The sequence below is a fragment of the Arctopsyche grandis genome, chromosome 2, assembly GCF_051622035.1.
Source record: "Arctopsyche grandis isolate Sample6627 chromosome 2, ASM5162203v2, whole genome shotgun sequence".
Lineage (NCBI taxonomy): Eukaryota > Metazoa > Arthropoda > Insecta > Trichoptera > Hydropsychidae > Arctopsyche > Arctopsyche grandis.
In genome coordinates this window covers 18,905,191-18,928,401 of record NC_135356.1, presented here as the reverse complement: position 1 = coordinate 18,928,401, position 23,211 = coordinate 18,905,191, and the positions used below count along the sequence as shown (strand labels likewise).

Genomic DNA, 23,211 nt, shown 5'->3' with positions numbered 1-23,211 from the left:
ATCGTCATTGGATACACGTAATTCCAGTTTATCCATGTGCAAAATTGAAGATTAATTTTTATATTATTAACCGTAACGTTGTATGCAAGAACGTTTTATTTTTATTTTCAGTATTTTTAACGAAAATGTACATACATAAATAATAAATTAATAAATAAAACGGCTGCACTTTTGCCATCTCATTTCCAAAAATGGTATTGTTTTGCTTACGTACTATCTGGCTGACATTAACCTTTTAACTGGGCGATACCAATATATACATACGTCACCGATAAATATTGCATATGCACATTTTTACTTTATCTACATATGTACGTACACACCTAGTAACAATATACATATGTAGTTATGTGATAATGCGAAAATTCGAGATTTTGAATTATTCGTTTTAGTGTGTTAGTATGAGTGTCGATATGATGTAATTTTTTAAGTTGACTGGAAGTGGTACTTCCCCTTATAGTTATAGTGTTTTTTTTTTAAGTTTTTGGATTTAATTGTCTCTACTCTTTGGATTTAATTACCAAACCACTCAACAGATTGGACTGATTGGGCAGATATTACATATAATAAGTAGACTACGGATAGAGAGCGTGCTTTTTCCAGGAATCGGGGTGGTTTGGCTCTATTTGTATATGTATATATATATATATATATATATATATATATATATATATATATATATATATATATATATATATATATATATATAATATATATATATATATATATATATATATATATATATATATATATATATATATATATATATATATATATATATATATATATATATATATATATATATATATATATATATATATATATATATATATATATATATATATATCAATTAAGTTAATTTCTAAATGTTCGATTAGTGTATAGATATTTTCTATATATTTTCATTTGCGCAATGCTTGTAAGTATTTATTATTAAATATGTACAATATACATACATACATACATACATATGCTTGTATTAAATGATATAAAATGTAAAAACGTCGGACGATAAATGACCTTTATTGATATCTCGAATTCTACAGAAATGATAACTCACGACACATATGTACATGCAAATACATGCATACATTTAATAGGACTACCCGAACATGCGATCTCAACGTGCTTTTCCAGTCGATGTTTTTTATCTCTCAATTGAACAAATATTTGAAGCGAAATAAGGATCAAAAGGGTTTTGTCCAAAGCTAGAGCACAGAAAATTTTGACCGCTCCACTTCGGATTGAAGAATTTGATTTTTATTTATTTTGGAAACAATTGTTGATCCACTCAATTGTTGATACCGATTTTTCCGAACGCAATACTATTATTCTATCACAATTTAAGATAACCCCTACCCCAAAGAAAATATCTACATAGTCTTTGATTCTTCATACGTACTACATACATATTGAATGTTGACTAATGTATATGCCAATCAACCATACAAATACCATTTTACCACATATGTACTTACATACATACATAGTATGTATTATATAATAGTTTCTATCGACTCCCGCTATCAATTCAAAGAATTCATAAATATTATTTCATGTACAGAAGATTCACCAAAATTTTAATAGAATATTATATGAACATCGTAAATATTTACATTTGTTACAAAAATTTCATGACGTGGGTAAAAAATGGGGCAAACATTACTTACAAGATTCCTCGTCCACATATGTTTGTATGTACATACACTTGTACATATGCATGCATCATTGTCAAGATACAAAAATGTATCTAAAAAAATAGTTTTTATTTTTAAACATTGGTAATTCGAATTAAACGTTTGGGTCAGCAAGGCAGAGCTGGACAGAGTATTTTGGAATCGGAAAACCGCATATCACTTCAAATCGAAAGAGACGCGGCATATCACTTCGTTCGTATGATCGGCCGACAAAATATTTTTTTTCAAAAAAATTAATTAAATTTTAAATTATTAATTCTGTTGATCCGATTTGCGATATTTTACTAAGTGCACAATTATGTGCACACAGGCTACTTGTTTAAAATAATTATCCTACCTAGACGAACTGATGAAGTGATATCTCTTTTGCGGAAAAATAAGGAATTGTGATTTAATATAATTACGCATATTTTATGCGCATATTAAATCTGTTTATGGCACAAAGTGAGAGATGATAAGCGTTTATGTATAATTCGCTTCGCACATACATACCCTTGCTGCCTATAATGCCGAGATTTTCAGTATTTATTGGGTGTCAAAAACTTCAGAACGATCAGGGCTGTGGATTCATTAAAAAAACGCAACCCCGACTGCGACATTTTCCCAAAATATCCGAATCCGATTTGAAATTTTTTTTTCCCATACACCGTGTCAGAATTTTCTAGATATACTATATACATATCTACGTATAAATACAGTCTAAATTTCATAAGACAAATCGACGAATGGCGTATTTTCGGATATTTCTAGCGTACTTTGTACAGATTGGCGCATCTTTAATAGTTGAATTATTTTTATTTGCTTGAGATTTATTTACATTAATTATAAAAAATAATTACCTTCAAATGTTACCCGCCAAGGTGTCCACAAGCCACCCGGTGTGGTCGGGCTCTGACAATTGTTTGTACATATGTATCTTCTTCCATGTCAGTAATGAAAGAAGGACAAATATAGAATTGCTGCATCTTAGGTATGCTTATACTTCATGGGATATTGATAAATCAAACGTCGCAAAGTTTCGTTAGTAATTCAGTATTCGCTATTAAGTAAATGGTTTCTTTGCGCAGAGCGACAATTTTAGATTTTAAACTGATTTCTATGGACTGCAAAATCGAGTGACTCGGATTTTTTTTGTAATTTTTTGGTGTAGGATTGTTAAACGACTCTGACCAAAAAGTTACGAATCCACAACCCCAACTCCACAGCCCTGGATTAATTGATGTTCACAGCTTGTGCCAAATTATGTAAATATGTTAGCATTCCTACAAGATTAAATTTGACGTTAATGATACATAATTATGCGATTACAGATTCAGAAAAAAGCCTCCATGACTACCGAAGTGTAAGAATTTTATATATAAATACATATTTATATACATACATTGTGTACTTCTTTTCTCCACCTTACGTCAATTATTTTAGCCACGTGGCCCGCCCATTGCCACTTCAATTTCTTTACTCTATCCAATATGTCCACTACCCTTTTCATACTTCTCACCGACATGTTCCGCTTCCTGTCTTTCCTCAAACAGCGTTCCATACTTTGAGTGCATTGGACTTTGTGTAGCATCTTGGCGTTCAATGTCCAAGTTTCACATGCATACGTTTCACTGGCAAAACGCATTGATCGATGATCTTTTTCTTCAGGGAGGGTGACATTTTCAATTTAAAAACAACATTCGTTCGTCCAAATGCACTCCATCCTAATTTCACACGTCTCTTTGTCTCTTCATCTTTACTACCAGATATGTCAATTATTTGACCTAAATATAAATAATTATTAACTATTTCTACTGGTTTATCATCTAAAGAGATGCTATCAGGCATGCAATAACTATTGAACATTAGTTTGGTCTTATCTAGGTTAATTCTTAATCCTACTTCCCCACTTTCCTTGTCCAGTTGCGTTAGTCTGTTAAGTAGGTCAGCTGGATCGCGAGCTATTAAAACTATGTATATCGTCTACGAACCGAAGATGATTAAAAAAAACGACTGTTGATTTTTGCTCCTGCTGCGTCTCACTCCAAATTCCTGAAAACTTCCGCGAGCACCGCATTGAATAGTTTAGGAGATATGGTGTCTCCTTGTCTTACTCCTTATCCTATGCTAAATTTATCTGTACCTGAAAAAAGTTTAACCGAAGCTGTGTAACCGTTCTTACATATATATTGCAGCTAACAGCCCCACATAGGGTTCCGGCACTCCCTGTGTTTGTAGAGCGTTAAGTACTGCATTATGGCTAACTGTATTGAAGGCTTTTTCATAATCCTCGAAACCTAGGCAAAATGGCCGTTGATATTCGTTGGCGCGCTCGATTAGTTCGCCAACTACTTGGAGGTGGTCCATTGTGCTGAAATTTGCCCTAAGCCCAGCCTGTTTTATAGGTTGGTTTTCGTCGAGGATAATCTTCAGCCTTACTTACATATAATAATAATAAATTTTATTCCAGACGAGATATATATATATATATATATATATATATATATATATATATATATATATATATATATATATATATATATATATATATATATATATATATATATATATATATATATATTATGGGCGATGGAGATTACACTATTCTCCCTATCGTCTGGAATAAAAGTTATTATTATTATATGTAAAAATCAAAATCAAATTTTGCATTTTGCCCCCTACGCACGAATTAATCGCGAGGTCACACTCCTAAAATAGTTCACACACACACAAAAGGTTAAGCAGCACTGATATACATGTGTGCATAAATTTGATAATTCGTCCAATCTAGAAAGCCGGCAAGCGGTTGTCAAGGATGCGTGCGCGTAAATATAATATTATACATACATTTGTACATTCATACATAAAATGGACGCATTGTGGGACCGTTGACTTCGCATCATCCCGTTGTACGCACATCGGCTATTTTCGTTTTGAAAAATTGAACCCGGCCCAAGGAAGTGAAATAATTTGGTAGTTTCGCTCATAACGGCATTCTCTAAAAACCAGTCAGGGTCAAATTCAGGACCGTCTACGCCTACGGTATACAGTGGCTCTCAACCTTTTGTCACTACTAATATACTAAATATTTGATATACATACGTACATACATATATGTGTTATCTTGTCGATAGTGAATTTATAGATTGTTTATTTTTACTTTTTTTGTTAATCTACATATGTATATTTCTCCAGTATCAGCTTTATAAATATGGTTGATACGAAAACTAAGTACATATCTGCATATAATTCAATATTATGTATATTTACTTCTATATATGTATGTATACTTTTGTATATGTAAAATTCTTAACATTTTGTAGAATGTTTCGATGTTCTCCATAGAGATAATTTACTTTCTCAAAATATGTTTTTGTATTATTTTTGTAATAATTGTCTAAGATTGCGTACGAACTTAACCAAGGAACGGTCTCTGGACCAACTTTTTAAACCAGTAGCGTACAAAATATCGAAATAAAAATTAAATTTAAAAATTGAAATTAAATATCAAAATTAAAACTATTATTATGATATTAAAATTAAATTCAAATATCTAAATAAAATTATAATCATTATATTAAAATTAAAATAAAATATTGAAAGTTAAAACAGAACATACACAATTTAAATAATTTTTCGAAATTGACCCAAAGTTAGATCATCAACAATCACATACAGGTAATCCTCGACATAAGATGTTTTGACTTACGAAGATACGCACTAAGATCGAAAAAAAATCAAAGAATTTTTATTTTTACTTCCCCGTAAAGCACAGTTACTGAGAATATTTCATGGGTTATCCAACGATTGTCACTAATCCATTGCGTTGTCGATACATCAATCGAATTTATTTTATTTTTTTAGTTTTCAATTGTTTCTCTCGTCGAAATAAATCAAGTTATTAAATCATTTCAGAGGTAAAATTTATCGGATAATGTGTGATTATAAATTTTATTTCGACGAAAGAAAAAAAACCCTTTGAAAAATCACCGACAACCGACACCGCGTTTTTTTGTCAAATGCTATTTTTATCGATCATCGACGGCCGAAATACAGTAAAATATCATGACGACTTTTAAGAAATAATAAGATTTTTTTTCGCTCGTAAGCAGAGAAATTATAATATTTCTCTGGTTTTAAATGCGTATCGTCGTAATTTTAAACATTGTTGTAATTCAAAACATCAACGATGATCTAATTTTAGCTCAATCTCGCTCTTTAGCTTAATTTTGATATTTAATTTCAATTTTTTAATTTAATTTTTATTTCAATATTTTGTACGCTACTGGTTTTATCGTGCTGGTTAAAAAAGTTGGCCCAAAATCGTCGTTCGTTTAGTCCGTACGCAGCTTAATACGTGCGACCACGCGCGCGCGCGCGTTTGAATGTCGTAAATATGCTCCGTCTCTCTTTCTCCCCTTGGAATCGTATATCGTGGAAAGAGACGCGGCATATCACTTCGTTCGTATGATCGGCCGACAAAAACAAAAGATTTTTTTTCAAAAAAATTTATTAAATTATTAATTTATCAAGTGCACAAATATGTGCACACGGATTACTAGTATAATATTATATAATAAGATTTCGAGACTGTTGCATTATTGAAACAAAATCAAATTGTATATATAAAAATAATATTTCCAGGGTAAAATCAATTTTTTTTAGGATAAGTAAGTTTTTTTTGTTGTTTATAAATGGAATTCAGCTATTGATTTAATTAATAATATTGATAGTTTTAGAAGTGGTCTGAAATACATAAATCAGTTTCTTCACAAAAGCTTGACAAAATTGATAGTTTTAAATTTCGCCAATAGTCTGAAATAAATTAATTTTCATGTTGAATATGATTTATTATAAAATGAACTTGGGTAATATACAAATTTCAATAACGAAATTTTTCATTTTATTTGCTTTCTGGTGTAATATTTTATCTACTTATTTTTAATATTAAATAAAAATTTTATCTGGTGTGTAGATATAAATTCTAATAATTTCAATTTTTTATTATTTCTATGGAGTTTTCCGCTCTCCTGTTAAATTAAATTAAATTGCAAATTGGTGTTCAATTAAAACGGTGACTTACTTAACGAGCTAAGTTTCGATTCAATCAGAATCAACGTGTCAATTTTTAATAATGATTTCGTGACTTATTTTACCGTTAAATCCATTACATGCGTACGTACGTACTTACATATGTACATATGTACATACATATATCGATCAAACTATTTTTGTTTTTAAATTACTTGCTATCCCTACCAATAATAATCGGAAACCAATGAAGACAGAAAATGTGATATTTTGAAGAAGAAACTAAAACTTAAGTACATAAATAATGATTTTTGTTGAAACTGCGCGTATGCCTTAATAAAAATTATTAACACTACATGTTATACATATGTATACATATGAGTTTCTCAATCTTTTTTCTTAACTTTTACATAAGAACACGTTGACACATAAAACATATATGTATGTATGTAAGTTATAGTCCAAGTGTACATATAGTTAATTATGAACATAATGGTTTTTTCATACACTAACCGATCTGGCCAATTATAGTGTACACAAAAGAAAAAATTGACGAACTAGTTTGTTCATACATATATAAACAATTGGGCATTAGTTTAATTATTCTCTATATACATATGTATGTACTTATGCTTACCCCGGGATGCAATATTTTAAAAAATAGTGAAAATGGAAATCATAGCAACGATGGAATTCATGGATTCCATAGGTATTCCCTTTTAAATACTTGGCGTTTTGACATTTCAAAGTTTTTGACAACTAAAAGTTATATGCGACATCTGTCGGGTCTATTAAATGATAGCACTTAAACTAAAACCAATAGTTAATGTATGAATAAACTAGTATATTTTTGACCGAACCGGAGTGAACATTTGAACTGTACCATATATGTACATACATATGCACATACATACATATTTGTATGTAATTGACATATTCCGATTCCTACTAAGTATACATTCGCCACAGGCGGATATTTTATTAAAAATAATCCTGTTTGCATTCGGGAAATGAAAAATGTATTATTTTTTAAATTACATTTTTTCATTGAACCTACTTACAATTCCGGAATTTCTTCGAGCACGATTTGGTAAACACATTCGTATATTTAAATGATTGTTTTAAATTTTAAAAACATTTCACTCTCGATTTGCCTTAATTTTGCATTTTATGGAAATATATTCAATCAACGTTTCATAGCCACGTTTCGCTTCATTGTGCAACACTAATACTATCGGATTACGATTCCACTTAGTAAAACAAACACGTTAGTAGTCACACTTTTTGACAAATTTCGCTATTTAAACTTGGGACTTCGAATCAAGAGCGATATATGTATATATGTATTTACACAAGTAAGATAGTATGTATACATACATATGTACATATGAATGTTCAAACATTTATCGAATAACCATTTCGATTCCCGAGATAATAACAATCGAATAACGATTCGATTCCCTTCTCTGAAGTATACCTCACATCTTCTGGCGTATATCAATAGTTATCAATAGTTTCTGAAAGTCTAATCGATACGATGGAAATATTTTATCAAATTAAGTGGTTCGGAAATGGTACCTCCCCTTATAGTCTTTTTTGGATTCAATTGTCTCGCAAACCGCTTAACGAACTTAGTCATTTATTTTACTCTAGATAATCGAGGTTTTTTATGTTTTTCTCAGAAACCTTTAGTTGTATTGAACTAAAATTTCAAATCTAGAAAATCTTGGTAGTTTAAGCTAAATACCAAGTTATATATAAAATTTGGTGAACACTCGTCAACCGGAAGTGGCAGTTTACTTCTGTTCGATTTTTCTTCCACTATTTTTTTCGACCCCTTAAACATGTGCTCTTCACGAGGAAATTCAAGTTTAATCCATTTATCAATGTGATGAAAATAAAAATAAGTTCGTGAACCACTAAATTTGTAATTTTAAATCCCGAATCCAAAAAACCGCTTTTGAATTTTTGAAAAAGATATATACATTAATTGTAAAATTATGATTTATTTATATAAAATGCAATCAGTGGCGTATCATTAACAGTGTGGTCCCGTTTCATAGCTTGGAAATTTGGCCCCCTTATATATTTTAAATAAAATAATAATATATTTATCACATACGAAATCATTTGTAGGTTTTTTTTAATTACATAACATACGTTAATTAATCATTAGCGATCAGTGACTTAAAATCACGAAAAATTTTAAACCGTTTAAAAATAAGATAATTTAGACATTAATAAAAATAAGTGCAACTTCAATTTAAAACAAAAATTATAAATAAAAATATTAGAATTTATGATACTAGATCCAAATAATTGGCCAGCAGATACATCTCCAAATTTCGGCGATAGCAAATTAGAATCACTATGCAGGCAACTTTCATTTTGTTATCCCAAAAACTAAAAATTAAAATTAAATACCGCCTGTTTTTTTTAGTATACATATGTACATACATACACCACTGCCTATCCTACACCATTCTTTCCCAATTTTTATTTACATATCTTTTATTACTTTATTTTTTTTCTTTATGTTTTCATTTGAAATTTTTTGTTCCTTGATATGTATGTATGTATGTAATTAGTTTATATTGTATTTAATATGTGAAGTCTTAATACTCATGTATTACTCAAATACAGTTGTCATATATGTTTCAATAAGGACGGAGACGAAACCGCTCCCGTCCCGGGATCCTTGATATCCGTTTTATCCCTTCTCATTTCCCCCCCCCCCTTCACTCCCCCATCTCAAAAATACTTCAAGGTCGCAATTTCAACCTTCCACTACATTATTGAGATTCATCTCTATTTGATATTTTCTCCCTGTCTGTGGTGAGCCAATATTTGACAACAAACACAAGCCTATGAGCTCACGTTTTTTTAGGATAAATGTATTTAAATTGTGTCCATAACGCAGTCAAAGGGAGCCTTAAGGCTTCCCCCCCCCCGCCCTCGATTATAATTTTCTGTTATTAAATGTCACATTTATATCATTGTGGCCTGCTTATACATATGTATATATATATATATATATATATATATATATATATATATATATATATATATATATATATATATATATATATATATATATATATATATATATATATATATATATATATATATATATATATATATATATATATATATATATATATGTATATCACATGTGGAACTAGTAAAGAGACTTTTCTTCCCTCGAAATACATATCAGCATAATTGCTTTTAATATATTTATGAGACATTCATAATTATTAGTAACCAATACATTTCCAATCTATTTGTATTTATTATATTTCTATACATTTAAAACCTGGCCAGTAAATAGACCTTTTAAAATACGGCTTCGTGATGTAAAACTAAAGTGGCGGCTACATAAAATTCAACATTTGTGATTTTACGATTTTAGGACAATAAAATATACCTTTATGTGTTGGGTTTTTAAACAACCACATTTTATAAAAATGATTGTTTTCTAAGGTTTGAGTTCAGTTTCGTGTGAGTTTGCAAGTTTGCAAAAATCAGAACCGAATACAAACAAATTAGGATTCAAAAGCACACTCAATTATCACAGAAAAAAAAATCGCAACTTAAGTAAGCTCTGGGGTTATTGTGGTCAATTTACACTCAAATATGATATTCTACATCAACTGTGTCAAGATCAATGAAAGCAAAAAAAAAAATCGGATGTGACCAACCCATGACTTTATCTATGTATTTGGGAAACATAAGAAGGTCACGAAACAAAATTCGATATTGAACGGTACAGACAAATTCACACGTACCGACAGCATTATGACATACTAATAGCTAGTATTAAAACCTTTTTGATACAAATTGATCGCAAATGTTTGGAAACTTGCACAAGACAAAAGTTCTACTTCCGGTTATCAGATTTTGATCAATTTTTTTTTAATACTTAAAATATTACTTAGCATTCATAATACATGTTACATAATAATCAATATAGATATATTAATTACGCGTATAAAATCGTTAGTCATATCAGTTAACATAATTACAGTTTCAAAAAATCAGTTCAGTTCAGTTCATTTTTTTCCTTACATGATAATATTATTTTCTTAGTTTATAAAATATCTGCATACCTATGTACAATATATTCACTGCAAATACCAAGATTTAAATTTATAAAACTATATACTTACATATATATATATTTTCGCACCTAGATGTGTAAATATCAAATGTTGCTTTGTAACTTTATATATACACAAGTAGTTAGCTCAATTATAAATTTCATCACATGAAATGTTTAATTAGTTTTATTTTTTCAACTCATTTTATATATAGGTATTTTATTTTAATTGCGTAAAAGATTTTTTCCGTTTATTGGCTTGGGTTTGCTTGTGGCATGTACGCTTTTCCTCTCATTTTTTTAGCTCCAGAATAGGCGGGAAAACATCGTGTCGTTCCGACGGACATTTTTTCATTTGTGCGTGAATTTTCCGATTACAGCTATGATTAATTTCTAATTTACAACACATACATGCATATATGAGTTAAATGTGTGAAATAATTTATAAATTAATTGTGAAACCGCTTATTATTTTTGACCTATTTAATTTAACATACGTAAAATGTTTTAATTCTACATGTAAATTTTTAATTTATTAAAAAATTCGATCAAGAGAGCGTGATTAAAAACTCTTACCACAGAAAATCAATATTTTGGATATACGAGGGAGTGGGTACAATATATAATTAGACACTTAATTTTGCAAATCATATTCTCACAAATTTTTTCAAAATAATAGTGCTAATTTGAGTTTTATAAATAAATTGCAAAGTAGACCTTAAGAATTAAAATCTGAAATTTCTAACCAGACACCACAATCATAGTATGTAATCAGTGGGCGACGAGATATTTATTATTGCACCGATTGGAAAAGTGCCAAACTATCCTTTTCGCGACTTTAATATAATACACATATGTACACAATTACACGTCAAGCAAAAACATCACCTGTTCTTTAAAAAACTATATTTTTTCTATAATTAAACATATCCACTAAAATAAAAATTTTCATAGTTCACTATTTTCGCTTCGTTATTTAATATAATTCCGAACGTAGTCAAATATTTACTTCACCGTGTCAAATATTTACACTGGTTATAGTGACGTATTGGGGCTACCTACTAACGTTACAATAAATAATCAAAATATAGTGAAATTGTCTTGAACATAAACTCCGATGGTTTCTTTGAAGGTAAAAAAATGTTAAGTGGTAATAATAATGTATATAAAAACGGACGCGATGTATGTATGTAGTCACCGGAGCCTGAGGGGGCCGTGTATTGTTCAAAGGTTGTAAATGCATTGTTAAAGGTTTGCCGAACAATGGTTAGCACTGTGACTATCCTACCTCTATATGTATGTATGTGTGTGGGTATGTGGGGGACGCGTGGGCAAGTATGGAGATTTAAAAAAAAACAATTACTTTTTAGAATACTAGGAGTACATGTTATGTATAGGGATGTGGCATGACGACCGATCATGTCAAGGAGACGTGGGGGGGGGGGGGGGTGTGGAGCGTCTGATATGTGCTCCTGATATTGACCTCTACCTCTAAAATTATTATCAGATAATATGGGCAAATTCCGATGTATTTTATCATGAACCATATACTAACAGACGTTGTCGCAGTAATCTTTCGATTTCTGTCGGGATTTGAACCCACAATCCAAAATAAAGAAATATTTGTGAAAACGCGCGGCTTAGATTTTATATAAATTGTTTTCTTCATATAAAAATTATACTTATATTACTAATTTCTGACAACATTTATGCGTTGTACAAATATTATTTATTTTTAATATTATTCCTCCATTTGTTTTGAATTGTTCCTCCACGCCTAGCAGGTGTAATTAACCCTCGGAAACTTCTTGTCCATAAAAGACATCATGTTTTCAATTCATATTTTTATTTCTTTCATAAAAAAAGTTACACATATTTATGTAAGTTACATGCAGACAGGCGTAATGTAACTTATAGCATTTTATTTATATGAAACAATTAAAGTCGTGACGTCGCTGATCCGCTGTGTAACACAGTGGCGTCTGAATCGCATTCGAGTATTTTTGTTTCGAAAAGTCGCAAACTTTGGAAACGAGCCAACCTCGAAACTACTTCATAATATTGTTAATATTGAGAATTTTCGAAACAAAAAACCCGTTACGTTCGAATGAAATTTATATGCCAGCAGCATAGCTCGGACGTTAAGCTTCTGCTTACCGTCAAGAAGGTGCCGGGTTCTATCCCTGAATGAAAATGAATTTTTCAGAGTATGCTGTTGGTCAGACCTGGATTTGTGACTCCAGGTTGATCGTTTCCTATCAGAGTTTGCCAATTTTCTCTGATTTCATTGTTGAAACGGTTCCCGGAAAAAAAAATTGGCTAAAAATCCTTCCTACCTACTATGTCACCACTATTTGAAATTTGATTGATGTACAATAAAAATTTATGTACAATTCATAGATGTCTCGTTAATTTGCGAGTTTTTTCAGTGTCTCGCAATTCAACGACTTATAATAAAAATGCTGCATTTGTATTTGTAATTGGCCAGGAAGGCGCATTGGGATTTACCTGTAAGGCCTTCCTGGTATATATGTAAAAAAAATAAAAAATAAAATAAAATAATAACAATATGCTTCTTTGAATATCGCAAAACAATAATAGAACAGTGACCGAATCGTAGAAGTGATTTTTTTCATCAGGTGGCTTTATTTTGTTTTTTAAGTTGAAATTTTATTCACTGTATAATTTTTTTAAATTTGTTAATGTTTTCCCACCAATTTATAAAATTGAGCTTGAACCCGAATTACATACTACAGCAACAACTATCAACATTGTAACAAATTAAATGAGAATTAACACAGATATGTACATCAATATGTGTTACTGATTTTATACAAATAAAATCGTCTCAAAAATCAGTTAGAATATATACAAAAATTGATGATTCTAATCTAATCTTAATAAAACTGAACCGCAAAAAAAGTTGCCGGAGTGGAAAATCAATTTTTATGATATTTTTTGTTGGCTTGCTCTCGTTTAAGAGATATCTATAAGCGTTTAAAAAAATGTAAAATTTTTACAATTTTTTGGCTTTTGCAGTCTTTAATTCAAAATCTAGTATTACTGTGCCAAAATTGAGCATCTGAATCAATAGTCAGTTGTTTTTTTCTATTGATTGTGATTTTTTTGCTTCATATAAATACTTAAAAATATTTTTTTTTACACATCAAGAGTAAATTGCCACTTCCGGTTGACGAGTGTTCACCAAAATTTTTATATAACTTGGTATTAAGCTAAAACTTCTAGATATGAAATTTCAAACGGTTTTTTTCTCAAAAGAAAAACATAAAAAATCTCGATTCTCTAGAGTAAAAGTACTACTTTCGGTTGAGGTAAAAATATTTATAAAACATTAATTTATGAAATTTATCATTTCGATTACATATACAAAAGTTTCAGTCTCGCCTGTTGTCAATTTTAAAATTTTGGCTGATTTGTACTCAATATTGATCACTGATAGCGTTTTCGTGGTCTCAATTTGCAAAGATTACAGTGTGATAAGATTCAAAACCAGACACGCATTTTTCAAACACTTGATTGATTCCGAGTTCAAAATATACGTATTTATTATAGATATTCATCATAAAATAAATCATGATTTTGCCGCATCCTATGTATATAATTTTTTTTAATTGAAAAGTTTGAGTAGCATTGACTTAAGTGAATAAACGTAATGTCGGATAAACACAACAATACATCTCTGGTGTAAGGACAATAAAATAACCTTTATTACCTCCTTCGGATTTTGACCTAGCTTAGTAGTGAATGAGAGGGAGATAAGGGGTTGGAGATTGTGGGAAGAGAATGGGGGGTTGAGTTTGTCAGACGTTTGCCTTAAGCCCTAGAGTGTGGCCTTGCGTCTCCCGGAGACCTATTACCCTGGTTACGCGAAGTCGTCGTCGGCCCCACGCACCCGGTCGATACGCACCCACACCCACCTACCACATACGAATGCCCTATGGGGTGGGGAGGGTGGAAATGAGAGATGGTAAGCCCCCCTGTTGGGCGATTGGGCCCGGATATCCTCGTATATTTTCCATACTACATTATTAGGGAAATCGCATGTTAACATTTTTCACTTTGATCCCGCCTAATTTGTTACTTTATTTTTATTTTATTTTCATAACTTAATACAGATTACAGTTCAATTTGATTGTAAAAACTAGCCGAATTATTTGAGGTGAAATTTAAAAAAAATCGGATATGACCAACCCACGACTTTATCTACATATATATTTGAAGAATATAAAAGGGTTAAAAAACAAAATTCGATAATTAAACATACATACATCCATGCACGTTCACACATATCGGTTATGAGAGCATTTTTGATACAAATTGAGCGCAAATGTAGGGAAACTCACACAAGACAAAAGTTCTGCTTCCGGCTGTCGGATTTTGTTACACTCAAATATGATATTCTCCATCAACTGTGTCAAGATTACTGAAAGCAAAAAAAAATTCGGATGTGACCAACCCATGACTTTATCTATGTATTTGAGGAATATAAGAAGGTCACAAAACAAAATTCGATATTGAACCGTACAGACACATTCACACATACCGACAGCATTATGAAATAGAAATTGATCACAAATGTTTGGAAACTTGCACAAGACACAAGTTCTACTTCCGGTTATCGGATTTTGTTCAAAATTTTTTTATTACTCAAAATAAAATAATGAAATATTGTTTTAAAAATATTACTACTTCCGCTTTACGGATTCTAACCAAAACCGTATTAACTCGGAGTAAGGACATAAAAATACAAATATAAATTTTCGGTTTGATACGTTCAGTGGTGTAGTAAAAATGGTGTGATCACAACATTTTTGACTTTTCTAAGAGAAAAAAATCCCACTTCCAGTTTCTGAACTCTGATGATTTTTTTATTATTTTTATCACATTGATACAAGGATCATACTTGAATTTTCTCGTGAGGAGCGCACATATTTAAAGGGTCGAAAAGATAGTGGAAGAAAATTCGAATAGAAGTAAACTGCCACTTCCGGTTAACGAGTGTTCACCAAATTTTATATATCACTTACATATACATATATAATACGCGATAATTAGATAGAAAAGTCTATGATTATTTTACTTAAATTTTTATTTTATATATGTATACCAAATATATAATACCTAAATTATATTGTACATTTGTTTTAATACATATAAGTATATATATATATATATATATATATATATATATATATATATATATATATATATATATATATATATATATATATATTGTCGCATTCACTCAATATATATATAATATATCGAAAAAGGGAACAGCGAATGCATGTATGTATATGTACATACATACATGCATTCGAATATGAATTGTACTTATATTATATTTTCTGTTTATACAAATTGTTACACACGTTTTTCATTTTTGTTATGTGATTTTCAGATATTACATATTTGTATATAAATATAATGGCGTTCATGACCTTGAATATATATATGTACATTTGAAAAAAAATGTTCGGAGGCGCTGTACATAAAAATAAAATCATGTCGTATCAATTATTCTGTGTTTTAGCCATCATATTTGAATGCACTTGCGAATTTCGTTTTAAATTTTCCAAACGAGATAATGCAACTTCCGAATCCAGTTAATTTTTTCAATAAAATCATTTAAAACTGCAAGAATATTCCAAAACTGGACTTCCTTTTTTTAGTGTCAGTGAATTTCCATTTTTTTTTAACTCTATAGGAAGCGGACCAGGTATTCACAGGCCCGGCCCGAGGGTTTACATGAATGAAAAGTATTTTTGACGTCGTTGAAATTAAATAATAAAATTATCAATGCGTGATGCTCGACTTCATCCATTTTCAAAGTCGCAAAGATGCTTTTATTTAAACAGCTTTTAACGATAAACTACTCGACAATTTATTTAACAGATATTGATAATATACATATGTAAATAACTCGGCGAAATTTTTGAACATATGTACATTTGTATGTATGTATGTACATAGTTCAAGCATTCAGCATTCTCATACATATATATATATATATATATATATATATATATATATATATATATATATATATATATATATATATATATATATATATATATATATATATATATATATATATATATATATATATATATATATATATATATATATATATATATATATATATATATATATATGCTTTTATCTCATGAAGATGTATTTAATATCAAGATTTGCACTATAGTCGATCCGATGTAGCATGAGACTTACGAGAATGGAGCATGCTGTCGCATTCGAGCAATGTGCTGTAACATTCTAAGGACGTAAAACAATATCTTTATTTTTTTTAATTATTTCTTATTTAACTATATAATTTTATTAAAATATAATTCAATGCAAGGTCTTTAATAATATTACTGTAAGTTTTGCTATCCATAACATGACGTGATGATTACTTTTATCGTCTAAAAAATATAAATTTACATTTAAATAAAATATATGTACATATGTATATGTAGGTATTCCATAAATAAATTAATAATATCAACAACTTACGAATTTTATATATTAAAATTTTATTTAAGTAAATATTTCAAAATACGAAACATAAACTCAAATCCAGGGACCCGAACCGTTATTTTTTTCGTTCTGGTTCCGTAAAAATATATATGTTGGTTCAGTTCCGGTTTTCGGCTATCGGTTTTCGGTTCTCTTGTACTTAAATATTAGCAAGTTGAAGTAAATACACCCACACCGTCTATACCTCTCTTTATACGGCTTTTCGCTATAACTTATTGTGATCATATATCAACGTAATTAAAATGTCAAATGAGAATATTTCCTATCGTGTGCAGCTTGCCGCTGGTCCACTGCGGAATACAGGGCGGATTCTGATGTACATAGCTAAAATGCAGACAAAATACATTTTTTTGTTCATACTTAATTGACCTTCTCTAGGCTTACCAACTTATCATCGGGCCCTGCTTTTAGGAACAAAAGTGCGACAACAGTTTAGAAATAATCTATTAGTTTGTTTTATTCTATAAGTTAATTTTTACAGGTATGGGTGTATTTACTCTTGCTTTTCCGTTCACAGGATTTTGAATCGCGCACCTTTGATAGGCAATTTATAATGTGTTAATTGATATTTATGATATTATATATAATAAGTTGATTGACAGCTCGCGAGCTTTAAATATAATTTTATTTAAATCTGAATAGTTAATATAATCTTTGATTGCTAATTGTTAAGTATTGTTCTCAATGGAAGGTAGCACATTTGCTTCATAATCTCTTTCATAATTAATATTCTGGTTTTCTTCATCTATTTCGGTTTCTAACAAATTTGATCATATTAGCTCCACAATCTGTTATAACAGATTTGTTTGATATCGATATTATATTTGGAATACAAAATTTGATATGAAATTTTAGTCAAAATATTTTTTAATTGTACTCGAAAAACAATGTTTATATCAATTTAAGTGCCAGAGCGGCGACCTGGCCCGACTACACCACTGCATATACATACATATATCGATGTACCTGATATTTTCAATTCAATTTTTAAAATACGCCTTCGCTATACTCTTAAAATATCTTTGCAATTTCTACTATTTGTATGTACATACATATGTATATATTCCATATTTTGACATTAGCATAAATAATTTTCGATTTAAATTATGATCTTTAAATATTCATGAAAATCATCTATGTTCATAAAACTTAATAATGTCCGTTCGGCCAAAAGTACGTTGGCCTTATATCCGTTCGGTCAAACGTCCGTTGGCCGAGTGTCCATTCGGCCAAAAGTCCACGCACGCAATTACCAGCCGCAAAACTAATATATTGCGTTAAAAATTGTGAAGGGACTCTAATAGTTTGGAATTTGGCATGGGCCGCCAAGAATTTTCCGGCGGACCGCCAGTTTAATATGCCTGATAGATAACACTCACTCAATTACTTTAAAATTGAAACTTCACGCTTTTTTTAAAAAAAATATTTTCTTATATTTGATGAGGGCTGTGTAGATATACATACATACATGAAGACGTTCTAAACAACACAAGTACATAACACTTGCCGAACAAAATAAACATGATTTTTATTTGTGTATTTTTAATAATATACACATTTACATATGTTGTGTCTGAAATAACAATTATTTGACTAATTACATTCCCCATTCAAAATGATTGATGACTCGCAAGATACTAAAATTCTTTCATTTCCATCTGATTAAACTAACAAGAACACAATTACATATGTATGTATGTACGTACACATACAATACATAAATGTATTTGTACATACATATACATACATACAATACCGGTTATAGTTTTAATACCAAACCTATAATACTTTCAAACCTTCATAAAGTCAATTTAGCGTGAAAAATATCAGAGACTCTGGTGTTTATCCCATATTATCCTTCCATCTCCAGATTTAATTTAAACGAAGAAAAATATAGATGAACCCATTGATTTATTGGTATTTTTTATACAAAAGTTCAAAGCGGGCTCAAAGGTACGCTCGACGAATTGACACATTAATGTCAACACTGTGTCCTAAAGCCAGCTTACGTTTCGAACTTTTTTTTTTTTATTATCCTATTGAGATAACATTGAAACAGTTCATGACAATAAAAGAAAAATTCGGTTGTGACCATCCCATGACTTAATCTATGTATTTGAGGAATATAAAAAGTATAAAAACAAAATTCGATAATGAAACATATACGATCAAACATACCGCCCATGAAAACATTTTCGATACAATTTGAGCGCAAATGTAGGGAAACTTACCCAAGACAAGAATACAAATATAAATTTTCAGCCTAATTTTATTTTTTACATAGATATATACGAGGAAGGCCCGGGAGGTAGACCCCAATGCGCCTTCCTATACAATTAATTACAAACATTGCAGCATTTTTATTACATAAATCACTGTATTTCGAGAGGCTGACGAACACGAAATTAAAAATTAATTGAATAAGACTTAGACGTGTACATATATTTTTACATATTGTACATAAATCAAGTTTAGATATTTGTTACAGCAGGTAGTATGATTTTTTGCCAATTTGAGGAACCGTTACAATGAAAATCAGATAAATTGGCATACTTTGATAAGAAACGATCCACTTGGAGTCACAAATATCTAAGTTTAACCAGCAGTATTAAAGATTAGCACGGAACCTCTCGGGGTTAAACATAAACGCAACCACCGAGCCATACTGCTGGCTCAGTTGTATGCAAAAGAAAAAAACTTTTAAAAATTTGATTTGGTTACCTCAATCACCTCATATGTATATAATTCAAATTGAACTTTTGTATGATGAAATAACCTAAATCCTTCGATTGACATCTATTGGCGATTTTTTTAATCGTCTCCAGAAACATCATAAGTCCATATGGAGCGTCACACTTCCATCAATTAATTAACAGAATACCTAGACTATATGCAGCGATGATTAAAAATAAAGGTTTTTTTTTAAGATTTAAATATTTAATTTTTGAACATATGTACATATATGTCTATGTATGTACCTACATATGTAGCTACGTATGTATATTATTTTAATTGGTTAAAACATTTTGTTCTTAAACATATAATTAGCACGCATGTACATACATAATATTTAGTTGTTTGTATAAAAAACTGAAGAAAATTAATTTAAAGTTATCCCCCAAGACTTGGACTTGCTCGTTAACAAATTAAATCAAATTCATCCTTCAAAGCTTGGGTCAGTTTAATGTATGTACATACATATTTATATATATATATATATATATATATATATATATATATATATATATATATATATATATATATATATATATATATATATATATATATATATATATATATATATATAATAAATTTACATATGTATGTAAGTTGTGGAGTTTTATTTTTGCGTCTGGTATCTGATTTATACATACGTATATTTATTAAACACAGCGATGAATGAATTATTTATTATTGGCTACCAGATAACGTTCGCTCAATATTTACATTAATTCTGTTATGTTGTTTGTTACGGTAACAGAGCGATGATTTTTCAAATAGTACATAGTAATAATTTATCTCTCCGGTAAACTTATGAATTAAAAAAAAAAAAGTCTTCTTGACTTGACCACTTTTGTTATTATTCGCACATTTGTACATATGTATCTGTGAAGGAAAAATAATTAACCCAATGGAAATTTACGATATAAATTTATACATATACATACATAGGATTCTCAGGGTTCGTATACATATATATATATATATATATATATATATATATATATATATATATACATATTTATGTATACGAACCCTGAGAAATATCCTATGTATGTATATATTATCACATGGCCGCATTAGTATAAATATTTCAAATGTCGATATCCAATGTTGTTTTTTTTTAGTATGCTGTATCTAAATAACTGGCAGACAGAAGCGCCATGTTTATTGCCATTCACTCTGTATTATTCGTTACGTACGGCTAGCGAACGTGTGCTTATTCAAATTAAAATGGCCATTTGGCATAAATGTTGCGTTTTGTAGCCGCATTTTCAACCTGTCGCTACCAATCCATCTCTCCATATAAAATAAACTTGTACACATAATTTTTATTTAAATAATAATCGAGTAATATTGCGATTTTCTTATTTCAACTGGCCATTTCGTTCGTCTTGTTTTTGACTGCCCCTGATTTTTAGCATAGATGAAATTTTGTGATCATTAGAAAATTTGACCTCGAGATATGCAGCGATATTTTTTCTGTGTGGCTTCATAAAATACATGATATACAATAAATATACGTACATATGTGATTTAATAACCACCTTTCACCAGTTGGAGGTCAAAATTCAAGATAGAAGCGTTAGGACCCACATTCATGTACATACATATTGTACTTGAAATTGGCAATTTCTAGGGCTAAAAATGTTTAAAAATTAATATCAACATATTTCTACCGGTAACCGGCGTTGGAAACCCTAAATTAAGCAACGATTTTTTCAAAAATTTTGCCCTCTACTTTTTATTTACTATATTTTTATTGCATTTCAAATGCACATTTCAATGGTCGTATTTGGAGTTTTATTTTTCATCTATTTTTTATACTTAATTATATGAGCTAATTACGCGAAAGTAAAATCGAATCATTGTTTAATTATTTAATATTTGCATATCTTACGGTATGGATACACACGCCTCGGTTGCGAAATTTTCGCTCTGATAGATCCACCTCGAAAATGACAGCAGTGTGTAAAATTTTCAACTGTTTCTCTAATTCAGTGACTCCCAACCCGTATCCCAAGATTCCTAACATTCTCTTCTTTTAATTTTAAAATATTTATACATTTACTTGTACAATCATTAAGATAAGCAATCTATTCTCGGCAACTTAAGTTTTGGTCAGACAATTCAACAAATTTGGTCTGTAAATACTTTTATTGCATTCGTCAGAATGTCCATTCTATAAAATTATAAACGTGTTTTTGACTTCAAGAAAACCATTTTACTATAATATAGTGTTACGTAGGGGTGGGTTCAGGATCTAAATTAAAGGCCAAAGTCGCTTCACAACATTCATTCAATCAATTCAGGAGGTCCACGCGTAACCACCGCTCACTCCAGAATAATCTGATCTACCGTGTATACCTCCTTATAAAGGACAATTTATACACCACAACTTCCCCGATCCATTTATATATATACATTGGCACGTAAAGTTCTACCGTGGTGAGTATCATTCTGTGAGAACTCCAGGCACTTACTTTGTTCGAGTCCCGTTAGCCTAATCCGGGGTCTATATTGTTCACCCAGGAATGCACTTAGATAGTGGATACTCTCTCTCTCATGTTCCCAATTGTTACTGACCAAATAAATCCTTGCTTTTAATCTCGTTCTTATTAATTATCGATAGATATTTTACGTTTTGTATAAAATAACCTTGGATCAATATGTTTTCTTTTATTTTAAATATCTCGAATTTAATTCTTCAGCATGGTTAACCTACTTTTAGAAAACGACTATTTTTTTTAAATTAATATGAAGATTAGTTATGGAAATCTATCGAGAGCAAATACTTATACTCTGCGTCGAGATCATTTCGTATGCCAAACATAATTATTCATCATTGTTCTGGCAGAAAGAACGTCATCGTATGGAAGAAAGCGACCGGTCACAAAAGCCGAGTTATTCTTATGAAAGCCTTTTCTAAATACATACATAAAAAACAAACTCTTTGTAAATGATCGACTTGATTTGCATCGATCTGACACTTGCGCAATGCGACATACTCTCTTTCTACATATTTCTTTCACTCTTTTCGACGAACAGTCTGAACAGTGAAAATCTCCCATTTAAGCCCTGAAATGCTTGTGGCCACACAAATTCATTATACTATACAAACACGAA

At 30.1% G+C, this 23,211-nt stretch overlaps 1 protein-coding gene across 1 annotated transcript in view; it reads left to right on the top strand.

The window, feature by feature from the left end:
• Positions 1-23,211, top strand: part of LOC143922308 (uncharacterized) — a 102,071-nt gene that overhangs the window by 55,566 nt on the left and 23,294 nt on the right. The gene's annotated exons all lie outside the window — the stretch shown is intronic.